This window comes from Papio anubis, chromosome 9 (assembly GCF_008728515.1).
Source record: "Papio anubis isolate 15944 chromosome 9, Panubis1.0, whole genome shotgun sequence".
NCBI lineage: Eukaryota > Metazoa > Chordata > Mammalia > Primates > Cercopithecidae > Papio > Papio anubis.
In genome coordinates, this window is record NC_044984.1 from 98,621,276 (window position 1) to 98,640,227 (window position 18,952).

Below are 18,952 nucleotides of genomic sequence, written 5' to 3' on the forward strand. Positions count from 1 at the left end.
CCATACTATTTTGAAATTATATTTTATTGCTTCGTGATTTTTTTTTTTTTTTTTGAGATAGAGTCTCGCTCTGTAGCCAGGCTGGAGTGCAGTGGCATGATCTTGGCTCACTGCAACCTCTGCCTCCTGGGTTCAAGCCGTTCTCCTGCCTCAGCCTCCTGAGTAGCTGGGATTACAGGCGTGCACCACCGTACCCAGCTAATTTTTGTATTTTTAGTAGAGACAGGGTTTCACCATGTTGGCCAGGATGGTCTTGATCTCCTGACCTCGTGATCCGCCCACCTCAGTCTCCCAAAGTGCCGGGATTGCAGGTGTGAGCCACTGTGCCCGGCCACGTGATAGCTTTCTTTAAAATCATAACTGATTCTGTATTTGTCTCTTTCTGGTCTTATCTAATCTCTTTTACTGATCTCTGTTTACTTGTATAAAAACAAGTAGGGAGCCTATTTTATTATTACTCTTTAGTTTCAGTTTTTACAAGTGGACAGTAAGTACTTCATGGATCCAAATATTAGGAATTGATCTTAGGCAAAAAAGTTGGGGCAAAATGGAAGCAACTTATCATTACAGTTTTTTTTTTTTTTTTGAGACAGAGCCTTACTTTGTTGCCTTGGCTGCAGTGCAATGGCGCAACCTCGGCTCACTGCAAACTACGCCTCCCGGGCTCAAATGATTCTCCCTCCTCAGCCTCCTGAGTAGCTAGGATTACAGGCACCCGCCATTATGCCTGGCTAATTTTTGTGTTTTTCATTATGACAGAGTTTCACCATATTGGCTAGGCTGGTCTCAAACTCTTGACCTCAGGCGATCTGCCCGCCTTGGCCTCCCAAAGTGCCGGAATTACAGGTGTGAGCCACCATGCCTGGCTCATTACAGTTTTATATGTGTTTTACTGACTACCTGGTTCTGTGCTCTTCTTGTAACATTTACTTAACATATTTCTTTGAATGCTGCTTCAAATTTTATTTCAAAATTGAGGGGGAAATTATAAGCAAATGATAAACATAAACAAAATTTTATTTTCCTTTTTTGTTAGAGGCAGAATTTAAGGAAAAATTCTGATGATTTTGATTACAGGTAGTGGCTAACCTCTTATAAATTTATTTACTTATCTATTTATCTTTCTATCTATTTGTACTTTTTTTTTTTTTGATAAACAGTCCCTCCCCAGTAAGAATGCAGTTCTTGTTAATCACAGAAGTTATTCCTTTCCTTGTGATGACCTTCTCTGTTCTGTGTCTTGGCAAATATCTGAGCCTAATAGTTGGGTGGTGCCCTTGGCATAGATGTTATGTAAGGAATTGTCACCTGCTTTTAGAGTCAGTCATCCCATGAAATCGAAGGAGTCAGTAAGGCATTATGGAATCAGGAGGCTTGTGTGACAGCTCTGACGCTGATACCAATTAATTACCTGACTGGACCTCAGTTTCCTCATCAGTAGAATGAACACAGTTGGCCTAGTGACCTCAAATATCTCTCCCAAGCTAACATTCTGTGATTCTCATTCTCTGAGATGTTACCATGAGGAATGTTTACTTCTACATTACTTTTTAAAATAAGACAAATGGAGAACAGAAAATGAGAACTAGAGTTTAATTTTAAAATTTTGAAGTGTCATCGATAAAGCTATAGTCATGTGTTATGTTGCTTTAGTCCAATAGTTCTTAATTAAGAGTATGCATTAGAACTACCAGTGAACATTTAAAATATATGCATATGCATATGTGAACATATATAAATATATACACACATAAATATGTTTGTTTATTTATTTATTTACTTATTTATTTACTGGAGACAGAGTCTCACTGTTTTGCCCAGGCTAGAGTATAGTGGTACAACCTTGGCTTACTGCAACTTCCACCTCCTGGGTTCAAGCAATTCTCCTGCCTCAGCCTCCCAAGTAGCTGGGATTACAGGCGTGTGCCACAACACTCAGCTAATTTTCATATTTTAAGTAGAGATGGGGTTTCACCATGTTGGTCGGGCTGGTCTCAAACTCCTGACCTCAGGTGATCCAACTGCATCAGCCTCCCAAAGTGCTGGAATTACGGGCGTGAGCCACTGCACCTGGCCACACACACAAATATGCATGCTTAGGCCCCTGCCTTGCAAGTCTGATTCAGTAGGTTAAGGATAAGGATGAAACCTAGGAAGTCTTGCTTATTCAGATGCAAATAAGGGTTGAGAGGCTCCCTTCCACTTATGGAAGGCAGATACTATAGGTATAGACTGGTCTGGTATACTCTGTGACAAATAAGTCCCATTGCTCTTCTGGGATCCTATAATTAATTGGCACAAAATGTTAGTTTTTCTTTTCTTTTTTTTTTTTTTGAGATACAGTCTTGCACTGTCTCCTGGGCTGGAGTGCAATGGCGTGATCTTGGCTCACTGCAACCTCTGCCTCCCAGGTTCAAGCGATTCTCCTGCCTCAGCCTCCCAGTGCTGGGATTACAGGCATGAGCCACCGCCCCCTGCCCAGAGAAACTACAACAAACGAGAAATTACAACAAGCTAGTTTTTCTTTAAGAAGAACCCACTTCTCATTTTCTTATCTGTTCAGGCTGGTAAAACAAAATAACATAAACTAGGAGGCTTATCAACAAGGGAAAACAATTTCTTACAGTTCTGTGACCTAGGAAGTCCAAGATCAAGGTGCCAGTAGATTCCATGTCTGGTGAGGGCCCACGTCCTGATTCTCAGTAGGTACCTTCTTGCTGTGTCCTCACATGGTGGAAGGGGAGATGGGCTCTCTGGAGTTTCTTTCATAACTGCGCTAATCCCATTCTTGAGGGATCCTAATCACCTCCCAAAGGCCCCTCCTTCTAATGCTGTCACTTTGAGAGTTAAGATTTTGACACAGAAATTTTAGAGGTGTAGAAGCATTCAGATCATAGCACTTATATCTCAAAGATTAGGATATTTCTATGTTCCTTTTCACTTTTCTATCCATATGTTAAGGATTAGTAACATTTGATTGTCTGGTATATAATAAAACAGTGTCTTGGTTGTTGACCCTAAATTGACATTGTATGATAGAGGTTATTTAAAAATTTCTTAAATTAACTACTTTCTAAAAACTATTTTTATAAAATAATACATGTTCATGGTTTAAAAACACATAGTACCAAAAGTATGATGAAAGTGAAAGCTTACTAGAGATAATGATTAATAATAATAATGATTAATAATAAACATTTTGGGAATTTAGCTGATTTTATTAACACCATTTAAATATCAGTCTAGGTGTAGTGACAGTATAACATACTGGTTAAAAGCATGGGCTCTACCTTTACATTTATGGTCAATTGATTTTTGACAAGGGTGGCAAGACATATCAATAGGGAAAGGTTAGTCATTTCAACAAATGGTGCTGAGACAGCAGGTTATCCACATGCAAAAGAAGAAAGTTGGATGCCTGCCTCACACAACACATGAAAATTAACTTAAAATGGATCATAGTCCTAAAGTAAGAACTAAAACTACAAGACACTTAGAAAAAAAGTAAAATCCTTGTGACTTTGGAATAGGCAATAGTTTCTTATATATGACAATGACACCAAAAGCACAAGCAAAAAAGAAAAAGATATATTTGACTTGATCAAAATTAAAAACTATATTTCAAAAAGACTTCTATATTTTAAACCTGTTTTTTTTTTAAAGTGTAGGTTCTAGAGAATGATAACCTAACTTTTAATTTTAGCTCCATTACTTATTGTAAGCTGTGCAACCCTGAGGACGTTGCATAACCTCTCTGAGTCTGTGTCCTTGTTTGTAAAATGGGGATGATGGTAGCAGTACCCACCTAACGATATTGCTAGAAGGATTAAATGAAAGGAGGCATACAAACATTAACCCTCTGTCTAGTTCTGGATAAATACACATACCAACTATGAAGATGATAAGGAGATTGAAGAAGGATGAATGGCTTACTTGGATCAGCAGAAATGAGAAGAAATCACCTAAGGAGCAAGTGTAAGGGTGGGCTTGAGCTTGGTTTATTTGTGGGTCCTGAAGAAGACAGCTAATTTAAACATTTTTACAAGCTGGAGGTAGCAATCTCTTGGTGGTTTTGACTGGTGATGACGCCCAGGATGACAGTGCTGTCATGTGGGGATAACATACCACTAAGCTGGATCATGTTTGTTTTGATGCCTGATTGGGCCAGCACAAAATCCTGAGGAGAAAACAGAGAATCTGCAGAAAGTATTTTTATTGCAATCTTGCTGCATCTTGCCTGAAGATCCTGTGTCTGCTTATCCAGGAGTTAGCCTGGGAGAAAATGTGTAAACCTTGCTTTGAGTAGTCTGCCCCTGTGTCTGTAAGCAGGGTTGTGTTGGAAGGGGACATCTGCCTGACATTTGGCCTCTCTGCATTTAAACCATGGTTGGGAATACAGATGGCATAAAATGTGGCCTCAGTATTTCGAACCCATTACTTATTTTCCTGTGATCAGGGAAGCTTCCGATTATGGCTTGTTACTTGGCAGGATCCCCTGAGAACATATCTTGAGTGTGATCTGAGTCAGGAATATTGAATAATTTGTCAGAGGTTCCAGTCAGATGAAAGAACTAAATCTGTAATCTTCATTAGAGTCCTTCCTTCCTCAGATTCCTTATTTTGGCCTGTGGGACTGAAATGGTAATGCTTTTAGAGTGAACCTAATATTAGAAAACGCATCATCATGTTTTCCTTTGTGATAATTACTATCCTTACTTCCACTACTTCTAGCTAAAGATCATCACCCTGGTAAAACTTTGCCAGAGAACCCAGCAGGATTCACCAGCACGGCCACTGCAGACCTCAGAGCCCTGCTTCAGGCCTATATAGACGGTCACTCTGTGGTCATCTTCAGTAGGTCCACATGCACACGCTGTGCTGAGGTAAGGCTTTAAACTCAAGGGGTTTAAATGGAATTGTAGCAATTTGACAGACTTTTGAGCTCAAATGTAAAGAACTGGATTTCACCTTTAGGAAGGGTGTATGCAGGCTGGGCGCAGTGGCTCACGCCTGTAATCCCAGCACTTTGGAAGGCCAAGGCGGGCGGATCACAAGGTCAAGAGATCAAGACCATCCTGGCCAACGTGGTGAAACCCTGTCTCTACTAAAAATACAAAAATTAGCCCGACATGGTGGCATGTGCCTGTAGTCCCAGCTACTCGGGAGGATGAGACAGGAGAATCACTTGAACCCGGCAGCAGAGGTTGCAGTGAGCCAAGATTGTGCCACTGCACTCCAGCCTGGGCAGCAGAGCGAGACTCCTTCTCAAAAAAAAAAAAAAAAGGAAAAGTGTATGTAGGTATAACTTGCTTTAGAGTAATTGTAAAATGTGGTTTTGATAACAAAATACTGCTTGAATAATCTCTTTATGAGCTTTTGGGAAGTATGAGATATTTTCAGGTAGTCAAGGTGAGGGAAGGTTAGGGTAGGAGAGTTACCAAACCAGTTGATTTGCTGTCCTTTCAGATATGTCTGTAGGGAATATTTCATAAGGAACGGTTACTTAGGGTACTACCAAATTTTGGTAAATATCTCTTCATGGTGTGGTTTATTATGGGGAAAATAACTTCACAAAGAATAAACTGTTTCCTACTGGGTTCTTAATCTTAGATTATCAAAGAGAAAAGGTCAGTGGTTACAGCCATGGGGAGGATTAATGAAGGTGAGAATTGAAAGGCAAATGTGATCTGTCTGGTGCTTCATAGTAAGGCTGAGGGCATTTACATGTCACTGAAGTTTAGCTCTAGGCCTACACAATGGAGCCTTAGGTAAACATAAGTGGCCATCTGTCCAGGTTCACTGGGAGGTTAATTTATTATTAAGTTTAATTTTCTCTCAACTTGTCTGCCCCGTGACTGACTTTCCAGATCTCAAGGAGCTTGAATTCAGAAGCCTTTTTATTCTGGAAGCCCTATATAGAAATAAATGGGCTTATGGGCTTTTTGGACTCTCTTTCTCTCTCTCGTTTCGCGCGCATGTGTGTGTGCCTGTGTGTGCCTGTGCACACGCGCACTTTTTTCCCAAGTAAAAAAAAAGGAAGTTGGGCAGCTGAAGTAGGGAGACCCTTTCATCCTTGTCTCTCTCCTGAACACATTATGCATCGATGCCACCTTAGGCTTCATCCCAATCAATGTGATAGTGATGCCTTTCCTGTAGGACATCATATTGGGAGTAGGACTGCAAAGAGGCGGAAGACACAGGTCCCATCCCTGGGGATTTAGCTCAACTGAAAGGGCAGAACATAGGCTTAAGAAGAAAAATGATCTCAGATAACCCTTGCTAAATTCTACATGATTGGACAGGCAGTAAGTGTTAGAGAATTTAGAAGAGGGCTGGGCATTAGAAAACTGCTATGTTTTTAACCCTCTAGGGGCTTAGTTATCTAGTTCTGCAATTCTTGTCTGCTTTTGGGACCTACTGCCCCCACCCCCACACCGCCCGCCACTTCCTTTTCTTTAATCTTTAAAATGAAGGGCTTGAACTAGTTGCTTATTGAGGGTTTTGTTTTTGTTTTTGTTTTTGAGACAGAGTCTCATTGTGTTGCCCAGGCTGGAGTACAGTGGTGTGATCTTGGCTCACTGCAACCTCTGCCTCCTGGTTCAAGCAATTCTCCTGCCTCAGCCTCCCAGGTAGCTAGGACTACAGGTGCAGGCCACCATGCCTTGCTAATTTTGTATTTTTAGAAAAGATGGGGTTTCACTATGTTGGCCAGGCTGGTCTTGAACTCCTGACCTTGTCATGATCCTCCCGCCCTGGCCTCCAAAAGTGCTGGGATTATAGGCATGAGCCACTGCGCCCAGCCTGAGGGTTTTCTTAGTTCTGAAATTATGTGCTTGTCTAGTCTTTTTCATTACCAAACAATGGTTAAGAGCCTAGACTCTAAAGTCAGAGTATGGATCTTGGTTCTATGATTTATCAGGCATGTGACTTTAGTTGTTTACCTGTGGTGCCACAGTTTTCCCATCTGTAAAATGTGGATAATAATAGTACCTATATCATAAGTTTGTTAGGAGGATTAAATTAATATTTATAAAAGCCATAGAATATACTCAACACATAGTAAACACTATATCAGTGTTTGTTAAAGAAAATAACTACTTGCATTTTTCCTTTTCCTATCAGGACTAATTTCGGGTGGTTAATCTTCCTTCTGTCAGTACTGAGGCTAGATTAAATGGTAATCAACAAATACCTGACTTAATGCTAAGTAGAGTTAATCCTATCAGGGGATTAATAGCTGCCATTTGAGTGCCATCTATGTGCCAGGCATTCATCGCTCTGCTTATATTTTCAAACATTATTAAAGAATTGAGAGCTGGGCACAGTGGCTTATGCCTATAATCCTAATGCTTTGGGAGGCCAAGGCAAGAGGTTCACCTGAAACCAGGAGTTTGAGACCAGTCTGGGCAACATAACAAGACTCTATTTCTATGGGGGGAAAAAAAAGAATATATATATATATGTCTTGGCATGGTTTGCATGTGCCTGTAATCCTAGCTTCTCAGGAGGCTGAGGTGAGAGGATCACTTGAGCCCAGGAGTTCAAGGTTACAGTGAGCTATGATTATGCCACTGCACTCTAGCCTGGCTGACAGAGTGAGACTCTGTCTCTAAAATAAATACATATGGTCGTGGTGGCTCACACCTGTAATCCCAGTACTTTGGGAGGCTGAGACAGGCAGATCACTTGAGGCCAGGAGTTCAAGATCAGCCTAGGCAACATGGTGAAACCCTGTCTCTTCTAAAACTACAAAAATTAGCCAGTTGTGGTGGTGAATGCCTGTAATCCCAGCTACTCAAGAGGCACAGGCATGAGAATCACTTAAAACTCAGGAAGCTGAGGTGGCAGTGAGCCAAATCGTGCCACTGAGCTACAGCCTGGGTAACAGAGCAACACTCTATCTAAGTAAATAAATAAATAAAATAAAAATTAAGAAATGAAATAAATAAGTAAACAGAAAATTCCAATTTTAAGCCTGCCCTAGTTCTGGAATGAAGAGTTGGGCTAGCAGTCAGGATTGCTACTAGTGATAGATAGTCAGTGTGCTCCTTGCAATTCCAGGTCTCTTTGACCTATCATTTTTTCTTTTCTTTTCTTTTTTTAGTCCCCATTATGCCCCAGAATGTTCTTATTCTTACTGTTATCTCTAAAATCTACTAACTCCCTCATTTCCCAGCTCTCCTGCCTATCCCTGAAAATGTAAAGCCTTGCCTGTATTTCCCCAGTTTTACTTAATTAAAACTAGCCTGGGAATGAAGAACTTTTCCTATAACATTTGTGTTAGCTATTTGCATGCTTATTTAAACATGCAGTTGCCCACGCACGGTGGCTCACACTTGTAATCCCAGCACTTTGGAAGGCCGAGGCAGGCAGATCACCTGAGGTCAGGAGACCAGCCTGACCAACATGGAGAAACCCCATGTCTACTAGAAATACAAAAATTAGCCGGGTGTGTTGGCACAGGCCTGTGATCCCAGCTGCTCGGGAGGCTGAGGCAGAATTGCTTGAACCCGGGAAGTGGAGTTTGCAGTGAGCCGAGATCGCGCCATTGCACTCCAGCCTGGGCAACAAAAGTGCAACTGTCTCAACAACAACAACAACAACAGCAACAACAACATATAGTTATCCTGGCAAATTTATTTAATGTCATTATCCAAACAATCACTGGGTATGTCAGGTCTTCTAGATAAATATCCCCTGGTTTTACCTTGTTGATTTCAGATTGTTTTCAGATTGATGCCAGTTAATTTGGAAATTAATTTTCTAGTCTTTGGCCGTGAAAGATGATTAGGTGCTTTTCCTGGTAAAGTTGTGAATTTCTTCTGAGGGTATATGACTCATATACTTAGCTGTTCACATTTATTTATTTATTTAAATTACCTTGAAGTAGAATTTTCCCAGGTTATTTTCTTTAGTTTTTATTTAATCATCTTATTTAACAAGTGGGATATGGGTAAATCAGAGCTCCGCCTCCCGGGTTCACGCCATTCTCCTGCCTCAGCCTCCCGAGTAGCTGGGACTACAGGCGTCCGCCACCATGCCCGGCTAATTCTTTTATATTTTTAGTAGAGACAGGGTTTCACTGTGCTAGCCAGGATGGTCTCGATCTCCTAACCTTGTGATCCACCTGCCTCGGCCTCCCAAAGTGCTGGGATTACAGGCGTGAGCCACCATGCCCGGCTGAGAAGCTTTGTTTTTATATTGGTACTTGATCTGATGAATGTGTATTTCTCTCTGGGATGAGTAATGTCATTTGCATTAATTCAAGTTGGGAAGTGCCCATAAGGAAACTAACTTCTACATAATGTAGCTTTCCACTCTTGCGTAACACATTAGTTACTGTATGTGTTTTGCATGCATCTGGCTGTGAAGAGGTTTTAAAGTGCAAAGATAATCCTCTCCACCTTTTCAGAATTGCAATATTTGTTTCTTATAGCTGTTTCAGAGTGGTGGGGGGGACGGAATTCAGATTCAGACTGGGGCTTAGGTGCCATCTAAAAGAGTTTAAGAAAAAGACTACTGGCTTGGTATGGTGGCTCACGCCTGTAATCCCAGCACTTTGGGAGGCTGAGGTGGGCAGATCACGAAGTCAGAAGATTGAGACCATCCTGGCCAACATGGTGAAACCTCATCTCTACTAAAAATACAAAAATTGGCTGGGTGTGGTCCCACCTAATTGGTTGGCTGAGGCAGGAGAATTGCCTGGACCCGGGAGGCAGAGATTGCAGTGAGCCGAGATAGCGCCACTGCACTCCACTGGCAACAATGCAAGACTCCGTCTCAAAAATAAATAAATAAATAAAAAGAAGACTAATGATGTTGTTTGAATGAACTTATTTTCCCATTTTATCAAAATGTTGAATTTGGTCCTATAAAAATGACAGAAATCTCCCAGTGTACTTCTATACAATAGGAAGTCTACTGTTTTAGTAGTTAAGGTTAGAATGAGACTTTTTTTGTTTTTTGTTTTTCAAGAATACATTTTCCTCATTGATCATCTCTGTGAACTTCAGGCTACTCTGGCCTTTTAAATTTTATTGTATAACTGGAGGAATATGGTTCTAAACTTTCCTAAATTATTGACAGGCTGTTTGTGTCTTGTACATAAAAGTCTCTTGTGTCAGTAGTTTAAATGTTATCTAGTGGTAAAAGTAACTTTTAAATAAAATTTTGTTTTTTACCAGTATAATTTGTATAACCATGAGCGTATGATTTTTTGTTTGTTTTATTTAACAGTCTCAGGGCATAATAGCTTTTTTTGTAACTGATTTATTGGTTGAGGATTACTCAGCCAAAAAAGAAATAATACTTTGACTATTGTAAGAATATATTTTTCTCAGGTTTGCCACATAATGCTTTGGAAACATTAAGTGTTCCAATGCTTTTTTAAATATAGTATTAAATCCATTTTATAATGAGGTAGACTGAGTCACTAAACATATAAAATGTAACTTATGAAGCGATACAGATGAATCATTGATAATTGAATAGAATCAACAGACTTCAAATACTCTTTTAAATATCATTATTGTCAACAGGGAGAATCTTATGGGTTACATAAAAGTGAATTGGGAAGTTTTCAAAGGTGAAGGCTGGTTGAGAAAGGAAGTAATGAAGCTGGATAAGAGATTCTCCTGTTGGTTATAACCTCATTTTTCATTTTCCTCCTTGTTTTTTGACTTCTTCCAGGTAAAGAAGTTATTTAAATCTCTGTGTGTTCCTTATTTTGTGCTTGAACTTGATCAAACAGGTAAGTTTCTGTTTAATATGTAAATCATAGCTGCTGACAGTACATTTTATTTTATTTACTCTACCTGGCTTTAATTTGTCTTCCTTGAGGTTTTTATTGTTTAGTGAGCACTTGCTAGCTCACTAGTCATTTAGATAGGGTACTCTCCTGGAGCTAATCATATTTACCTTTAGCCTTTACCTAGTTTATAGCCTTGATATTACCCAGAGTTTCCTGTTACTGAAATTATTCTTCTTATTACTCATGAATCTAGTTACAGATACAGTATTTGCTGGTTTTATGGTAAGTTTGTTTTTGCAAAATTGTCTCCTTTCTGATAAGTAATGCACATAGTATTTGAATTAAATATAAATTGAGATGCATTCAGAAATTTTGGCAGGGACATACAAAGATCAGTAAAGGTAAAAGATCCATGAAAAGTGCTACTGGGAAATCCCAGGGAGAGAAAGGTCGGTGGAGTATAGCAGAAAGTTTCTTTCTAGGACCATGGTGCTCCTTTTTTGTGGGTCAGAAAATCCCAAGGGCTCACAGGCAAACATTATTAAGAATCTAATCTAGGCCTGTTGGTGACTCATGCCTCTAATCCCAACACACTGGGAGGCCAAGGTGGTAGGATCGCTTGAGGCCAGGAGTTTGAGACCAGCCTGGGCAACAGAGTGAGAGTTTGTCTCTACAAAAATAAAGAATTAAAAAATTAGCCAGGCATAGTGGCATGAGCCCGTAGTTCTAGCTACTCAGGAGGCTGAGGCAGGAAGATTGCTTGAGCCAAGGAGTTCAAGGTTACAGTGAGCTCTGATTGCACCATTGCACTCTAGCCTGGATTCCTGAGTGAGACCTTGTTTCAAAAAACAAAAAGAATCTCCTAGTGGCCAGCACCATCATTTCTATTAGGAAAAGTGGGCCTCTCCAGATTAGGAAGAGGAGGTAAACTTCATGCCTAATAGCTTAAAGGAAGCAGAGTCCTAGGCATTGACAGTCTCTGCTCAGTCTCCAAACCAATACAAAGAAAGGGCCTGGCGTGGTGGCTCACACCTGTAATCCCAGCACTTGGGGAGGCTGTGGTGGCTGGATTCCCTGTGGTTGGGAGTTTGAGACCAGCCTAGCCAATATGGTGAAACACCATCTCTGCTAAATAATAAAAAAACATTAGCTGGGTGTGGTGGCGTGTGCCTGCAGTCCCAGCTACTCAGGAGGCTGAGGCAGGAGAATCGCTGGAACCCTCCTTAGGAGGCGGAGGTTGCAGTGAGCCAAGATCGCGTCACTGCACTCCAGCCTGGGTGACAGAGTGAGACTCCATCTCAGAACAACAACAACAAAAACAAAAACAAACAAACAAACAAAACAAAGAAAGGATTCAACTAGACAGAGAAATATATATGGCAATTGGGAGATCTGAGCAATTGGCATGTAAGTTTCATTTCTAGGGTCAGGAGGAATTAGGTAGTTGTGTGGCAAGACATATTACTTGATGTTTCTAAAGATAGGTTCTCTAACACAGAGAGCATCACATAATAACTACCACATATAGAGTGTTAGTTCCTGTTTTACATGGACTACGCTGGGTTAAGTATAGTCACCTATACTCACATGAACTCAGCAAGGAAGATATTCTCTATATTTTATAAATGAGGAAATTGAATCCCAGAAAAGTCAATTAACTTTCTTAACATTGACCTGGTGCGGTGGCTCATGCCTGTAATCCCAGCACTTTGGGAGGCTGAGGCAGGTGGATCACCTGAGGTTGGAAGTTGAAGATCAGCCTGACCTATATGGAGAAACCCCATCTCTACTAAAAATACTAAATTAGCCGGGTGTGGTGGCTCATGCCTGTAATCTCAGTTACTCAGGAGGCTGAGGCAGGAGAATCGCTTGAACCCGGGAGGCAGAGGTTGTGGTGAGCCAAGATTGCGCCATTGCACTCCAGCCTGGGCAACAAGAGCAAAACTCCATCTCAAAAAACAAACAAACAAAAAACCCAAACAACAACAACAAAAACTTCCCTAACTTCATATAAATACTGGATCTATAATTTGGACACAGGCCTGTGTAATTCTGAAGCCTACGTTATTTCAATAATACCATGTTGTCTGTCTCCTCTACAGTGACCTTTCTATTCCTTCATCAAGGAAGGCTCTTGCCCCTAAATACTCCATAATATGACAGGAAATCTCAATATATGAAATTTCTTCTGGTTCCAAAAGTAGCCTTTTATAAAAATATGAATTTTCCTGGGAAACTTAAGTCACTTGCAACTTGCTGTGAATTAGAGAAAAATAACCAAACAGAACAATAACCAAACAAGCAAATTAAGCTAATATAAGATAAAGCAAATGAACATGTCCTTCAAGGATGGGAAAGGTAAAGGAGGTAACATCAGAAGAGATGGGCAGGATGAACGTACTAAGTGCTTAGGGAGCATGATTTGTAAGGATTTACTCTCTGAATCTGGAAAACTTGCATTTTTTGGTAACAAATGGCAGATGTTTTATTTCTAAAACTGTTACTAAGTGGCTAAGGAAGTTTTAAGAGTCTGTGATTTAATACATGTATGAACTTTATTTTCAGTCCCAGAAAATAAGCATTGGATTATGAATTGACTTTTGTCGCAGTGGTCCCCCAGTTATACTTCCCTTGCTCTTTCTTTGTTTCTGTTTTTGTTTTTGTTTCTGAGATGGAGTTTTGCTCTTGTTGCCCAGGTTGGAGTGCAATGGCACAATCTGGGCTCACCACAACCTCCACCTCTCGGGTTCAAGTGATTGTCCTTTCTCAGCCCCCCGAGTAGCTGGGATTACAGCATGCATCACCACACCCGGCTTATTTTGTATTTTTAGTAGAGATGGAGTTTCTCCATGTTGGTCAGGCTGGTCTCGAACTCCTGACCTCAGGTGATCCATCCACCTCGGCCTCCCAAATTGCTGGGATTACAGGCGTGAGCCACCACACCCGGCCCCCTTGCTCTATCTTAAATGTCCTCGTTACTTTATCATTTTTCAGACTATTCTTATGTTTTTAAATGTGTATTGCCAGAGGGGAGGTGCAGTGACTGAAAATCTATTAACTTTCTCCTTTTCCAACTACTTTTCTGTGTGAGACTGGATTTTTCATTTACTTCTACCAAAACAACATATATTGCAAAAAATTAACCCAGAAGCAAATATGGGAATATAGTTGTCTTTTATTAGGACTGATGCTAAAAAAAATTTAAAAATGTGAAACACCAGTCTTCTCACTATGTTTAGTTATGTATTTATTTTGAGACGAAGTTTTGCTCTTGTTGCCCAGGCTGGAGTGCAAAGGTGCAGTCTCAGCTCACTGCAACCTCTGCCTCCCAGGTTCAAGCGATTCTCCTGCTTCAGCCTCCGGAGTAGCTGGGATTACAGGCATGAGCCACCATGCCCAGCTAATTTTGTATTTTTAGTAGAGATGGTATTTCTCCATATTGGTCAGGCTGATCTTCAACTCCCAACCTCAGGTGATCCACCCCCCTCGGCCTCACAAAATTCTGGGATTATAGGCGTGAGATCAGCCTGGCTAACACGGTGAAATCCCGTCTCTACTAAAAATACAAAAATTAGCCAGGAGTGGTGGTGGGCGCCTGTAATCCCAGCAACTCGGGAGGCTGAGGCAGGAGAATCACTTGAGCGCGGGAGGCAGAGGTTGCAGTGCGCCGAGATTGTGCCGCTGCACTCCAGCCTGGGCAACAAGAGCAAGACTCCATATCAAAAAAAAAAAAAAAAGACCAAGTTTGATACGCCGTTCTAAGGCAAGTAGGAAGCATGAATATTAACACAGTTTTGGTTTTGTGAGATGTATTTGTCCCAAGTATAGGAGAAACACCATTCTACACGTGCAGTTGGCCCTAGCCACACAGGAGAGATGTGATCTGGTTCATGTCTTCCATGAGCTTGCAGTCATGGAGCTGGAACTGCTGATGTAGTCTCTAAGTGCTGGTTTCATGAATAAACACCTCCTTTATCTGTTTCTTCTAGGCTCCAAAAGAACCCTCCGTAGGCATGATTTTTCACACCAGTGTTGGCTGCGTAATCTTCCCAGGGCCTGGATCATAGTGGGTATTTAAAGAGTCAGAAGATTAATTGGTAGACAGGAATATTTGGTATAGAATCAGATGGGTGCATTTGTTCATTCAGCATGTTTACTGAGTGCCTGCTGTGCACTAGGCTCTGTATACTAAGCACTGGGAATACGGTAGTATATTAGGCAGGTGTGCTTCCTGTCTAAAGGAATTAGACTTGCTTGTGTGTGTGGTTTTCTTCTGCTCCCCCCGCCCCGCCCAGCAAATTCCTTTTATTTTCCTTTAGTACTGAGGGCCTGTGTACTGCCTAACTGGATTGGTAATGGAGTGAGTGCCCCGTGAATTCCTGTGTTTGCAGTAGTATCACCTCTCAAAGAAAATCAAGAAGAGAAGTTGTGCTACCAGGGGATCCTCTCTCTCTACCCTAACATTTTCTTCTTCCTTCTTTTGGCTGTATTTGGGCCACTCTACATAAATTAAGGTTATTATTTGAAAACAACCATCAGGGTCAACTGAGTTCTACTGAGATTGGTATTGAAGAGAGAAATTCAGCACCAGGAGGCCTGGCATTCATGTCCTGTGTGTAGGCAGCGGTAGTAGTCATACATGCTATCCTCCCTGTGCCAGAGGCTTATGCATGTTCTCCTATTTAATCTTCAGAATACCACCAAACAAGTAGGTGGTGATATCACCTTCTTATGATGAGGAAATAAAAACATAGTAAAGTATTAGTATACAGGACGGCTGGCTTTCTGTGAACCTACTGGCAGTTTGTGGTCCCTCCCACTACTTCCTGAGACTATCTCATAGAACCTTTCATGACTTGCCTCACCTGTCTTATGTATAATGTTCATGGTGTGGATATCATGATAGGTGTTCCTAGATGTAATGGTGTATGTCGCACACACATGTGATGATGTTTCTGGTGGCAGAAGTTGTACAATCTGCCACCATGCCAGCTACATACACCTTTGCTATCCCTGTGGATGAGCTGCCACTCACAGGGCCTGTTGATTTATGAAGACTTGTATCTATACTTTGGGTGTCTTCCTAGGAGCTTTGATCTAAGGAACAGACAACATCAATGTAATCATCTTAATTTGGTCTGGCAGCTGCTGACATTCTATAGCTATAAATGTGGAAAACAGACATAAGATTTCAGCAGTTTACCAAAAATATGCATCTGGATGCCATATGTCACTAGCTTGGGGGTTCTGATGTGTATTATTCATGTCTCCTGGCTGCTTATGGAGGACATGGTTTTAATGCCTTCAGCAAATGGGAGAGGAGCTAATATTTGAGTTTCTTTTTATGGCAGTGTCTCATATCTCTCTTAATCCTCACAATAGCTTTGTGTGGTTGTTGGAATTAACTCTGTTGTTGTGAGGAAGCAGATGCTCAGTATTTGAATTATTTGCTCAGTGTTGCTGTGTCAAGCCCAGGCCTGTCTGCTTCCCCAGTTGCCTCTTTGGGGATTGTTTTCCTTTGAACAAATAAAAACCCCTCACGAGCAGAGGTACCTTAGCTAGTTCAGTTCTCACCACTTTGGTATTGATACTTACTCATTCAACAGATTTGTTTTGGGCACCTATTTGTATGCCAAGCACTGGCAGGAGAGAAAAGATGAGTAAGGCACAACCTCTTTCTTTAAGATCATTTTACTTGTTTGCCTCTGCCTCCCTTCCAATGTCAGTGTAATCGGGTATCTCTAAAGGCTGTAGGATCACAGAGTTGCTGGTGGATAGGTGTTTTCCAGGTGGACAAAGGTAGTGGGTGAGACATTTAAAGATGTAAACAAAAGCAACTTAGAAAAGCATCATGGCGTGTTCATTTAGAGCAAACCTCGCAAGGCCTGGGGCAGAGAATGATGAGAGGTAAGAGTTGAAAAGTAAAGCGGCTTTCTCCCATAGGGAATGAGGAGACATGGGAGATTGTTCTGTTTATTTTATGAATGAGGCTCAAAATATTCTTTAAGCATTTTGGTTTTGTCTGTAAAAATGTTTATTTTTTTTTAATTTAGAGACCACAGTATAATAAAATACAAAAAAAAAAAAAAACCAAAAAACATATAATTGCATCCAGAGATAGCCACTATTAATATTTTATGTCTTTTTTGTGAACTGTGTTCTGTTTTATTATTTAATATTTTACATGTTATATAAGTTCTTAATTTTCTCAATGACTACAAAATAGTCCATGTATTTACTTAGCCATTCTACTATATTTGGACAAATAGTCTATTGCCAATTTTTTGCTATTGTGGAATAATAGGTTAGAAATATTTTTCTTTGTACATGAAGTTTTTGCTGTATTTAGAATTATTTTCTTAGGATAGATTACTGGAATGGATTTATGGATCAGATTATGAACAATTCTAAGGTTCTAGAACCCTTTAAATGGTGTGTACTAATCAATAACTTCATAAGCTCAAAGAGTTCTGTGTACTTAGTAGTAAGAAATAATTAATAGGTTTTGGGCCAGGTGCAGTGGCTCACGCCTGCAATTCCAGCGCTTTGGGAGGCTGAGGCAGGCAGATCACGAGGTCAAGAGATTGAGACCAGCCTGGATAACATGGTGAAACCCCGTCTCTACTAAAAATACAAAAATTAGCTGGGTGTGGTGGCGCGGTTTAAAAAAAAAAAAAAAGTGATCTGGCTGGACAAACTGAGCCAGTCCCACACAAAATCTTTAAAAAAAAGAAAAGAATTCGGAGGCCGAGGCAGGCGGACCACGAGGTCAGGAGATTGAGACCATCCTGGCTAACACGGTGAAACCCTGTCTCTACTAAAAATACAAAAAAAAATTAGCCAGGCGTGGTGGCGGGCGCCTGTAGTCCCAGCTACTCGGGAGTCTGAGGCAGGAGAATGGCCTGAACCCGGGAGGTGGAGCTTGCAGTGAGCCGAGATGGCGCCCCTGCACTCCAGCCTGGACGACAGAGTGAGACTCTGTCTCGAAAAAAAAAAAGAAAAGAAATAATAATAAGTTTTAAAAAGTCACTATTTGCCTATTGGAGAGGTAAAAACAGATTTCTTTATCTTAATTTGCATCACTTTGATTATTAATGAGGCAAATATTTTTTCCTGTATGTTGTATTTCCTGTATGTGCCTTGCTGGGCTCAGGTGGTCTTCCCAACTCAGCCTTCCAAGTCGCTGGGACTATCTAAATTGTATTCACTGTGTTGTATTTCATAATCTAAATTGCCTGTTCATTTTCCTCATGCGATAATAATAATAGGGAGAGCCTAGGTGTGGTGGCTTACGCCTGTAATTCCAGCACTTTGGGAGGCTAAGGTGGATGGATCACAAGGTCAGGAGATCGAGACCATCCTGGCCAATATGGTAAAACCCTGTCTCTACTAAGAATACAAAAATTAGCTGGGCATGGTGACACATGCCTGTAGTCCTAGCTACTCGGGAGGCTGAGGCAGGAGAATCACTTGAACCCGGGAGGTGGAGGTTGCAGTGAGTCGAGATCATGCCACTGCACTCCAGCCTGGTGACAGCAAGACTTCATCTCAAAAAAAAAATTAATAATTAATAATAATAGGAAGAAACCTTGAAACCTTTATATATAGCAATGTCTTTCTGTCTTTCCTTCTTTCTTTCTTTTTCTTTTTTTTAATACCCTGCACTCTATTGCCCAGGCTAGAGTGTGTGCCTCCATACCCAGCTAATTTTTGTATTTTTTGTAGAGATGAAGTTTCATGAGCTACCGTGCCCAGCCTGCCTTTCTTTCCTTCTTTCTTTTCTTTGTTTTCTTTTCTTCTTTCTTTCTTTCTTTGCCCTTTCTTTTTCTCTTTCTTTCTTTTTTCTGAGACTATCTTATAGAACCTTCCATGACCTGCCCCACCTGTCTTATGTATAATGTTCATGGTGTAGATATCATGACAGGTGTTCCTAGATGTGCTGGTGTCTTTCTTTTCTTTTCTTTTCCTTTTCTTTCCTTCCTTCCTTCCTTCTTTTCTTTCTTTCTTTCTTTCCTTTCCTTTCTTTCTTTCTCTTTCTTTCTCTCTTTCTTTCCCTCCCTCCCTCCCTCCCTCCCTCCCTTCCTTCCTTCCTTCCTTCCCTCCCTCCCTCCTTCCTTCCCTCCTTCTCTCCTTCCCTCCTTCCCTCCTTCCTTCCTTTCTCTCTCTTTTTACTTTTTGAGACAGAGTTTTGCTTTTGTTGCC

At 40.9% G+C, this 18,952-nt stretch overlaps 1 protein-coding gene across 3 annotated transcripts in view; it reads left to right on the forward strand.

Moving 5' to 3' along the window:
• Positions 1-4,727: 4,727 nt before the first annotated feature.
• Positions 4,728-18,952, forward strand: part of TXNRD1 (thioredoxin reductase 1) — a 97,948-nt gene continuing 83,723 nt past the window's right edge. The window contains exons 1-2 of one of the 3 annotated variants that reach the window (XM_021922836.2): positions 4,728-4,883; positions 10,690-10,750. The gene's annotated coding sequence lies outside the window, so the exon portion shown is untranslated. Of the gene's footprint in view, positions 4,884-10,689; positions 10,751-18,952 lie in introns of those variants that run through there. The other 2 variants (XM_031650709.1, XM_009181575.4) reach the window with 2 other exon arrangements.